General features: G+C 39.1%; 1 protein-coding gene across 3 annotated transcripts in view; it reads right to left on the bottom strand.

Moving 5' to 3' along the window:
• Positions 1-10,919, bottom strand: part of Fam126b (family with sequence similarity 126 member B) — a 54,645-nt gene that overhangs the window by 42,968 nt on the left and 758 nt on the right. Inside the window, exon 1 of one of the 3 annotated variants that reach the window (XM_010617547.2) lies at positions 3,735-3,864. The exons of the other annotated variants lie outside the window; for them this stretch is intronic. The gene's annotated coding sequence lies outside the window, so the exon portion shown is untranslated. Of the gene's footprint in view, positions 1-3,734; positions 3,865-10,919 lie in introns of those variants that run through there. 3 annotated transcript variants of the gene reach the window in all.

Below are 10,919 nucleotides of genomic sequence, written 5' to 3'. Positions count from 1 at the left end.
TCCTCCCCCTCCTCCTCCTCCTCCTCCTCCCCTCTCTCCTTGACCTGCCTTCCCGAAGAAAGTCTCCTGTCAGACTTATTGGTGTGTGGCCTAGTTGTTGAGCGTAGTTGTGCCTCTACATCATATATCATTCAAACATAAAAATATATTACATACCTGTAGTAATTAAAACTCATCAATTAAAAAGTTTATAAATACTCTGATACAAATAAGATTTCCTGACTTATGATAAAAGTAGTATCAAGGGCAATGAGGGAAAAGACGATCTTTTACTACACAAAAATGCTGAAGCAACTGGAAATTCCCAAATAAAACGTCCTGACACTTGTGGTAGGTGAGCTTAACTGTGTCAACTTGACTGGCTCAGAAGCTGAAGAAGGAATCAGTGAAGCGTATTTGTGGGCAGGTCATGGTAGCACGACCTTGGGTTCTACATCTGGCCCCTCACCCCTTTCTCTCTGGCACTGTGTCCCTGCTCTGCTTCCCAGACACCATGAACTTTCCTCTGCCAGGCCCTTCCCACTATGATGTCCTTGCCTTGGAGCCAAGCTGACCATGGAATGAATCCTCTAAAATCCTAAACCAAATTAAACCTCTCCTCCTTTAAGCTGTGGGCATTGGGTTTTGTGTCCTAACCACAGCAAAGCTAGTAACAATCCCTAACCTTACACATTTCACAAAGGAAAACTCCAGAGTCCCGATCTAAATGTGAAAAGCATGGGAGGAAGAGCCATAGCAAAATATCTTTGACCTTGATGGAGGCAAAAATTTTTAAGCCAACTCCCAAAGGACTGAAGAAAAAAGAAAAAAAAAAAAGGTAAACTGAGCTATACAAAATCTCTCATCAAAAAATTGATTAACAAATCGCTTCTCAGCCTTTTGGTTAAGATCAAATGTAAAAAACTAACAAATGCCGGCAGTTGTGGGGAGAAGGGAACCTCAATTTAAAAACACACCAGCTGTAAACATATCCCACTAACAAATACAAGCAAGGATGCCCCTCCAGAAAACCTGCATCGCCTGGCATTCCAAGCTGACCAACCAGATGCCTACAGCAGAGCTCAGACTCTGCCCAGCCAGGATGGGGTACTCTGCAGGTCTGAGTCCCTTTATTGCAAAGGACCTGGATGGGAACTTTTGGTGGGAAGCATGCCCCTATCAGGTATCCCTTTCCCTTTGTTCAAGGAGCCACCTGCCTGACTTGCCATTTATCAGAGCTGACTCTCTTACTGTGTGAGAAATCCTGATACAAGACTTGTCCTGTGCCTGTATTCCTTTGGGTGAGGTCTCATTCTAACAATTCTGGACACAAGAACCTGGTCTGGTAACACAAACACAGTTTCTAAAACTTTCTGCCACAGAACTAGTAAATTAGGATAGGCTCCTAGCTTCTTGCTAGAACAGGACATTTCAGACTTACTGTGTACAATTCCTCCCCCAGACTTAAAATTTCTCCAAGGAATGCTGATTTGTTTGGAGTGGGAAATGATGTTTAGAGAACACAATCTGGGTGCTAAAGAATGGGCTTGTCTTAAATACAATTCATTCTTACTAATTTCATCAGTGAGAAGTGAGAAGGAATCAATTTCAGATCACTGTATTCCAAGGAAAAGAAGTACATTTTTTCACACAAAAAAATAGTATCCAACCCCCAAAAAACCCTATACAAGTAGCATGTTTAGGTAATGTAGCACAGAATTAAAGATTTTTTTAAAAAATCCAAGAAAATATGCTGAATTTTGGAATAAAACTTTCAAATACTAAATAACTGTTTAAAGCAGTTGGTATTCAGAGTTAAGTCAAGGAAGGCAGTGTTTGGAGTTGGTGGCATTTTTAACCTCCAAAAGAAATCCCTCTCTAGCTGGGTGAGGTAGTGTAAGCCTGAAATCTCATCCACATATGAGGAGGCTGAGGCAAGAGGCTCATGAATTAAGAGTCCATCAGGGAAACATAGCAAGGCCCTGTCTCAAAACACAATTTTGAAAAGGACGCTGGGAACTGGGCGTGGTGGTGCACACCTGTAATCTGTAATCCCAGCACTCGGGAGGCTGAGGCAGGAGGATTGCTATGAGTTTAAAACCAGCCTGGGCTACAGAGTGAGTTCCAGGTCAGTCTCAAGTACATAGTGAGACCCTGTCTCAAAAAAACAACCCCCCAAAAAAAGAAAAGAAAAGAAAAGAAAAGGAGGCTGGGGATGTAGCTCATTGGTAGAGCTCTTGACTAACATGTACAAGGCCTTGGATTCAATTCCTAGTACTGGAAGAAAGAAAAGAAAGGAAGTAAGGGAGAGAGGGGGAGGCAGGGGGAGAAAGGGGAAGGGGAGGGGGGAGAGGGAAACAGGAAAAGAGGGAGAGACCCTTTCCTTGTGTAGTAAATTGACACAGTTCAGAACAAGTTCTTTCATTAACATGAAATACTGGATATTTATTTTCATGGTTTTCCTTTTTTTATTGTAGTAAAATATATATATAACAAAATTTACCCTCTTAACCATTTTTAAGTGTACAATTCAGTAACATTAAGTACGTTCATAATGTCATCTCAACTCTTTTCATCTTGTGAAACTAAAGCTCTATACCCATTAAAGAATAACCCCCCCAACCCTCAGCCCCTGGTAACCACCATTCTACTGTCTCACTTCCAGGACACTGGCTGACTACTGTTCAGAACCTCGCTCAGGTGGAATCATGTACTATTTGTCTTTTGTCACTGCCTTAGGTTACTTGGCATAATGTCCTCAAGGCTAGTCCCAAATTCACGGCATAGCACTATGCTATGTTACAGTGCACTGCAGAACTACCTACCTTCTAAGGCTGGATAATAGTCTATTGTGTGTATGTTACATACCACCTTTGGCTTATCATCTAATCTGTTGATGGATACTTGAGTGCTTCCAAGTTTTAGGTAATATGAATGATGCTAATATGAACATGGGTATATGGATATTTCTTTCTTTTTTTTTTTTTTTTTTTGGTACCAGGGAATTGAATTCAGCTCCTTGTGCTTACAAGGCAGGCCACCGAACCGCTGAGCTAAATCCCTGGCCCAATGGATATTTCTTAATGACTTTGTTCTTAATTCCTTTGGTATAAATGGATGGTAGTAATTTTTTACTATAATCCAGAAATACAACCAATAAAGACAAAGCAGAAAACAGAGGAGAATGAAGCAGGAGCAGGCATCTATGTATTAATGTATTTCTTCCATTCTTTTCATGATGATTATTAGTATCAGGAAAGCTTCCATTCATTGTTGCTAATTTTAAATACAACTAAATGTATATTAAAGGAATTAATTTTCAAAACCTAGACTTATAAATTAAGAAAATAGCTAATCAAATCAATCTTTTGCTATATTATTTTGCTTTTTGTTTTTAATTAACTCTATTCTAAGCTTATATATCAACCTATATTTTTCTATTTAAAGACTTTGTATTGTAGGTCTTTATTAGCTAACGCTTTTATAGTATTTACTGTATGTGAGTACTGTTCTAATCATCGTACATCTATTTTCAACAATCCTACCTAACAAATACTGCTGTTACTCATTTTAGAGATGAACAGGCACTCTGCTGAAGGATACACTATTACTAAGTGGTGAAGCTGAGGCTGTCAAGGTAGACCACAAGAACCCTGAACATCATACCAATCTACAGGCTATCACATTCATTTGTTATACTAAAAATGCAATGCTTATTCCATCTGGTCAGCAAATAAGGAAAAGAAAGATTTTACCTTAGTAAAAGTGACACGCATGCTATGTGTAGAGCTGTATGAAAATTTAGAACCCTGCCGCCTTGGTAAAGTTTTTGGTGAGTCCAAGACTTGGGTGAGTCCAAGATTCTGAAGTGTGCCGAAACACTCCCTTCAAAATCAGCTACCTCTATCACCTAGAAAGAAGCAGTGCTGGATGAGCCTCTTTACAGTCTGTAAACAACATAAGCCATACATTAGTGTGCTGGTTGGCCCTACTTCTGGAACAACCCATGAGCTGCAGTTTTTTAAATGGGGGCCACTATATGAGAAAGCAACAGAGTAAGTCAAGGCAGCAGTGCAAGATACTCTGTTTGGACTCGAAGACTCACCAAACTCAGCTATGTCCTAAGTGTCTGTGGTGAATAAGGTAGCTATCTAAAGCTACCAATAGGTCCCAACAGAATTACAACTTGGACTACCAGAATACCATATAAAGAAAGGTGTCTCAATCCTGGCACTACTGGCATCTTGATTACTTCGTACATTGTGAGAGACTGCCTAGGCGCAGTAGGATATTTAGTGCATCCCTGGCCTCTACCCACTAGATGCCAGTAGCACTTTCACTAAATTATGACAAACAAAATGTCTTCAAATATTCCCAAGTATCCCCTGGAGAGCACAGCCATCCCTGGTTGAGAACCACTGCTTTAGAATAGAGCTATAGGGGCCAGGGATTTAGCTCAGCAGTTCGGTGACCTGCCTTGCAAGTGCAAGGACCTGAGTTCAACCCCCGGTACCAAAAAAAAAAAAAAAAAAAAAAAAAAAAAAAAAAAAAAAAAAAAAAAAAAAAAAAAAAAAAAAAAAAAAAAAAAAAAAAAAAAAAAAAAAAAAAAAAAAAAAAAAGAATAGAGCTATGCTGTTTTCTGCAAATGATCATTCTCTTTTTGGGAAACAGTTCTTTGCCTGGCTTTTGGGACTTTGTAGAAACTGATGATAGATCACCAAAGTGACCAAGTGATTTAACCTGTCCTCAAATCTCGGTGTTCTGACCCACCAAGCCACAGGCTGAATGTGCTACTGGCATTCCATCAGGGAACAGAAGTGATATTTAGTGTCAGACAAGTGTTTCCTCTTCTTCAGGGCACATGAAAAGATGACCCTTTTCTACCCTCATCACTAGATCTTAGCCAAAAGGCCAAGAAGCGATTTTTCTACCCTTTATCTTTAAGTCATATATGACTTCATGACTTGTTTTGACCAAGGAGTGGGAATAATTTCTCTCTTTTTGAGACAGGATCTTATTATGCAGTTCGGGCTGGCTTTGAACTCACTATATATTCCAGCCTGGCCTCAAACTCACCCTGATCCTCCATATTACTGGCATGTGCCACCACACCTGGCCAGAAATGATTTCTGTGGAAGCATCTAATGGTCAGTTTCAATTCTTCAGCCTGTTCTTCCCTTACGGTATGATGACAGAAGTAGAGATAAATACAGAGATGCAATGCTGACCCAACATACAAAGATCAGCTGCCTGGAATCACCCAGACCTGCAGACTTTATGTGAAAATAAACCTTTTTGCAAAACTTGTTTTAAGCCATAACCTGGAGATTGTTACTATTCCATAACTAGCTAACATTCACTACAATGGTGATAAAATACAGAGATTAGAGAGGGCGACAAAAACACAAGGAAGCGTAAAGGACAAATGACTCAGACACCATGGCATGTCTACTAAACGTCAATTCTCCCTTCTGTGGCCTTGCAGAACTCTCTATGATCAAATGAAAGAAGGAGAAAAACAAAACAAAACTAGGCCTGGTGTAACACATGGTTCCAAGCAATATGCTGGCATTACTCCTACACAGAAGTAGCTCTGTAGAAAAGTGAAATCCTCCAGGGAGGCAGAGCTTCAATCAGTTTATCTGGCTGTTCACTGTACCTGAAAAAAGAAATAACCAGAGGTCCATATCTAATGGCGTGGCAAAATGTCTTTGCAACCAGTACTTGCTCAATAGGCTCAAGAACAAAGCAGCCCAGGCAGCAGGATCAGAAATTACACCTGATGCAACAAGACTTCCCCTCTTCAATGCTCATCTAGTTTCATGATCTGCCCAGCGGTCTCACATCTCTACCCGTTTGTCGAATCTACTCTCCTTTCTGGAATACCGTCAGCTATCACCTAGCCTAACTACCCCACTTTCCTTTCAACACTCAAGATCAACAGCCACCTCCTCCAATAAGCCTTCCCTCAGGGAATGTATCGATTCAGAGCCCTATTTCTTGCCTTCTCAACTCATAAATTCTCAATTTAGGAGATCTCAGACCTTCAGTGATCTGAAATGAATAAACTTTGATTAGGAAAAAAAAAATCACACTAGCTAGTTATGGAATAATAACAATCTCCAGGTAAAATTTATAACTTCCATTACATCATGAATAGAGGCAACCTGTGACATTTCCTGTGATTTAGTTACCAATAACAATTGCAGGTATTTTCATTAACAAATCACACTTGTTGTAGACATTAAAATATTTATGCTCATCACTATTTCAGGCTCCATTTTTCTGGTCAGCAAGCTTTTGTTCTATTCTGGATAAAATTTTTTCCAATTGCATCTGCCCTGATATTTGGTTAAACATTTCTGGGGTGAGATTTATAAACAAAATAAAGTAGATTGCCCTCCCTAATATGGGCGTGCCTCACACAATCAGTTCAGGGCTCTAACAGAATTATATAGGCTCAACCTCCCACACCTCCTTGAAGTGAGAGTTCCTACTGCCAAACTGACTTTGAACCAGGACATCTGCATCTTCCTGCCTTTGGACTCAAAGAGAAAGAAACATCAGCTCTTCCTGGGCCTCAAGTCCGTCAGCTTTGGAGAAGAGCCACATCATCTCTGGTTCTCAAGCATACACTGACTGGCAATATGCCAACAGCTCTACTGAGTCTCCAGGCTGCCAACTCACTCTGCAGACCTTGAAACTTGTCAGCTTCCTTAGTCATGTGAGCCAATGCCTTATAATACACCTTATGACTAATCGCACACAGACACCCCATATTGGTTAAGTTTCTCTGGAGAGCCCTGATGAATATATGCACAGACTCCAACTCTTGAACCTCTCAGACCAGGGACTGTTTAAAAGACCTTGTAACAAGTATTCTATAACCATGCCTTCCACAGTAGTATTGGGCATCTAACAGACATTAGCAGATAAGCAGACACCCAGTCAAAGAATAAACATTAGCCCTTCTTCTTGATGGCACATAAAACCCCAAAACTGACTCTTTTGGCAACATTCTCTTGGATTTAGGAAGGAACACAACCCTTCTCCCTCCTCCACAAGTGATAACAGTTGACTTCTTTCAACTTATACTGCCCTTCTAAAGAGGTCATCTCCTCTTCTCCCTCTTAAAACTGCTAAGTTGATGAGGCGGGCAGTCATAATGGCAGCTATTCCCAAGAGCCCACAGTACTTAATATCTTCTCAGAAATCTGTGGACATGTTTAGTAGTCCTATTTAATTAATAATTTTTTCTAGAACAGGGAATATATCTGTTATTTGCATTTCTTTCTTTTCTTTTGGTACCAGGGACCAAACTCGGGACCTTGTACTCATGAGGCAGGCAGTGGCATCACTGACCTAAAGCCCTGGCCCTGTATTTCCAATTTTTAATATGAATCTTAGTAGCTAACAAAAATCTCTTAATTAAGACTAAATCATTATTGAGTCAAGTGTCAGACTGAGGATGTAGCTCAGTGGTAAAGTGCTTGTCTAGCACACAAAGGCACTAATAAGAGTCAAATACACATAATAACAAAGGTAAAAATACATGACTAGAGTTTTTCTAAGTTTAGAATAAAATGACTATTCTGTAGCCCATGCCTTGCCATCCAATAACCTGCTACTACTCACCACATTTTACCATTTCAGCAATTATATCTCAAACCTAGCACATATCTATATAACTAATAGCCAGGTGCAGTAGCATGTGCGTATAACCTCAGCACTTGAGAAGCTGAGGAAGGGGATCACCGTGAGTTTGAGGCCAGCCTGGGCTACATGTGAGCCCTGTCTCAAAAGACCCAAAACAAAGGCTGAGCATGGTGGTGCATGCCTATAATCTAGCACTCAGGAAACCTAAGGCAGGAAGAGCACTGAGATTTCCAAGCCAGGATGGTCACACAGTAAGTTCAAGCTCAGCCTGATATAGTGAGACGCTGTCTCAAAACAACAACAAAATAGAAAAACCTCTACAAATAATCAATGTTGCACCCCTTGATATACACATAATTGAATTTAAAGTCTTCTCATTTACTTTTTCATGTACTTGTTCCCATAGCAGTCAGATCCCCAAACTGAAAATCTTAGAATTCATAAAAATGAACCATAAACTTCTAAGCTGGACCCATACCAAGGTTAACATACTTCCAATTCCAAGTTTTTGTATATATTATTGGGTGAATATTTATGCAAAAAAAATTTTGGGGGGGTACCAGGGATCAAGACATTACAAGGCGCCACTAAGCTACAGCCCCAGCCTTATGCAAATATTAATATTTACCAGCCTGGGGATGTAGCTCAGTGGCACCACACCTGCCTGGAAAGCCCAAGGGGCTGAGTTTAATCCCTGGTAACACTTACTGAAAAAAGACCTTTCATCAAGAAAACTTCTAAAAAACAAAACAAAACAAAAAACAAATCCCAAAAAAGAAAAAAGAAAACTTCCAATTTTAATCTAATTCTAGAACTAGGCAGCATTCTGAGACATTAAAAGAATCAAATATGAGTAAATGTGCAAATTAGTAATAACAGCACTGAATTTTCAAAGAAACTAGTTTGGTTTATGGAAAGCAGCTAAGTGCCAAGTAAAAAACAAATCCAAACCAAAATATTCAGCACAATTTTTATTTCTGGCAACTTCAGCCCTGGCTATGACATTAAATGGTAACAACTGATTGAGCTATAAAAATATTGGTAATTTGGCAGCCCTTTCTCGCTAGAACTGTTACTGGTTCACACCACAAGTGCCTTGAATTAGATGAGTGATTCTGAAGTGGAAGTCAGAGGTAAACTAAACCAAGAGAACTTTTCCCAAGTATGCATCTGCCTTCTCTACATTTCCTCACCACTAAGATTTTGAAGGAAAGTGTACATGTGACGTATATGTATGTTTAAAAAAAATCTTCTAGATTATTTTGAGATATTTATCTGCCTCCACTTTTGTGGAGAATTCTCATATTAGGTACAAACCTTTTAAAAAAATAATGTATCAATAGCAAGCATAAGGAACAGAACTACAAGAGCTCTGCAGAAACCCACACAGGTAAAAAGCTGTGTTCAGAGCAGATGTAAGCCTTCTTCTAAGATTTCTGTGCCAGCTCCTCCCAGAATCTAAACATTACATTTTAGATAATAACAATGTTCAGATATCATTATCCCGAGAAAAACACAGTTTACTAGCCACACCAAAATGTAAAAAAGAAGCCAATTGTGGCAAGGAGATCCTAAGAAGCCACAATGAAATGCCAAAATTCTACTGTTCTGGCATTAAAAAAAAAAAAACAAAGTTCTATAATCCACAGCTGATAACTTGGGATCCTTCTGCTCATATTTTGTCATTCTTAACTTTTCATTACTTAGCACTAATTTTTCTGTAACAAAGCTTAAACAAGCAGAAAACCTTCATCAGCGCAGGGGATATAGTTCAGCGGCACTGTGCCTGCCTAGCAAGCGCAAGGTCCGAGTTTAATCCCCCGTACCAAAAAAATAAAAAAGAAAACCTTAATCATTCTAGAACTTAATAACTATTCTAGCAAAACTGCCTGCTAAAAACAATAAAGTTAAATCAAGACTGCTTGTCAAAATAGCCTAAGGGTTGGATTAAAAACAAAACTTTTAAGATCCATTTTAAAGTGATTATACTTCGATGGTCTTTAATTCCTTATACACAGCTCCAATACTAAGGTGTTTCAGAAGAGAAGACTTCTATGGCTTATAAATAACCATCCAATTATTATTATGCTGATGTGGACTAGTGTTTCTTAAACTACTTGGTTATCTCTAATGTTCAATTTATAGCATTCTACAATGACACCTACTGGACATTCAAAAGCAGCCATTAGATCTGCAAGACAGTCTGAGTAGGCTGTTACATAAGAATGAACACATGCACACACACACACACACACACACACACCAACCTATATAAAGGCAAGGATTTGTTCACAGGTACTTAAAACACTACACACTAAAATAGAAACAGAAGTTTTCTTTGTGACTGAGATAGCATCGTTTTTTGGAAGACAAAAGACAAAGAATAAGGCACCAAGAATCATTTAAAATTTTTAATTGAAGCATTGACAAGGATCTCAGTACTCTTAACACTTCAGAATAAACTGAGCATCCAGTTCTCTTTTCCAGATATTGAGAAAAAAAATGAAATGGTCATTTAAATTTGTATGAACCAAGGTCTAGGGATTTTAGTTCAGTAACACCGCACCTGCCTGGTAAGCACAAGGTACTGAATTCTATTATATGAACCAACATAAATGATCACTAATACAAAAAAATCATTTCACAAAATATTTCTGACAAGCAATTCTAAAGCAAGTTCAGGAAAATGATACAAACGCTAGTAACATTCCTTCTAAAGCAAAGGGAACATTTCAAACAGCTCCATCGCAGTAATTTATAATGTTTCTTTTAAAATTGTTTTCTAGACCTTTAAAATCGTTCTCAATGAACTACAAAATCAAGTCTGTATGTAGTGTCCTCCCTCAGTGCATGCTCACTGAAATTCCTATTTTAATCCTACATTTTATTGTGCAAACAACAAATTACAAAGACACAAGAACAAGATAATTTATGATTAGTTTTACCTGTAAATCTTACCTAAGTCCAAGAAATTCAGAGAACTCCTTTTAAACCTAAGATACAAGTAACTCATAACAAGCTTCTCAGACTTACAGAGCAAACTACTTAAAAGTCGGCTTTGCCCCCTCAGTTCCGACTTCCAACTTTTCAGTTTCTAACCGCAAAACCTAAGGAGAGATCTACCAACTACTTTTCTAGTCGTCTTCCAACTTGCACTTACTTCCTACAAAAGATTTTTGAAGCTCTATAAACACTGAAGATTAAACCTGTCCAGGTAGCAACCTCGGCCCTCGCAGCGAACTCGCGAGTCACAAGCACGGGCACGGGCCCGCCGCAGGCCCCCG

Source organism: Fukomys damarensis, unplaced genomic scaffold (assembly GCF_012274545.1).
Source record: "Fukomys damarensis isolate Sample0158 unplaced genomic scaffold, DMR_v1.0_HiC HiC_scaffold_26, whole genome shotgun sequence".
Taxonomy (NCBI): domain Eukaryota; kingdom Metazoa; phylum Chordata; class Mammalia; order Rodentia; family Bathyergidae; genus Fukomys; species Fukomys damarensis.
The sequence above is the reverse complement of the archived record's forward strand: the minus strand, read 5'-3'. Positions and strand labels throughout refer to the sequence as shown.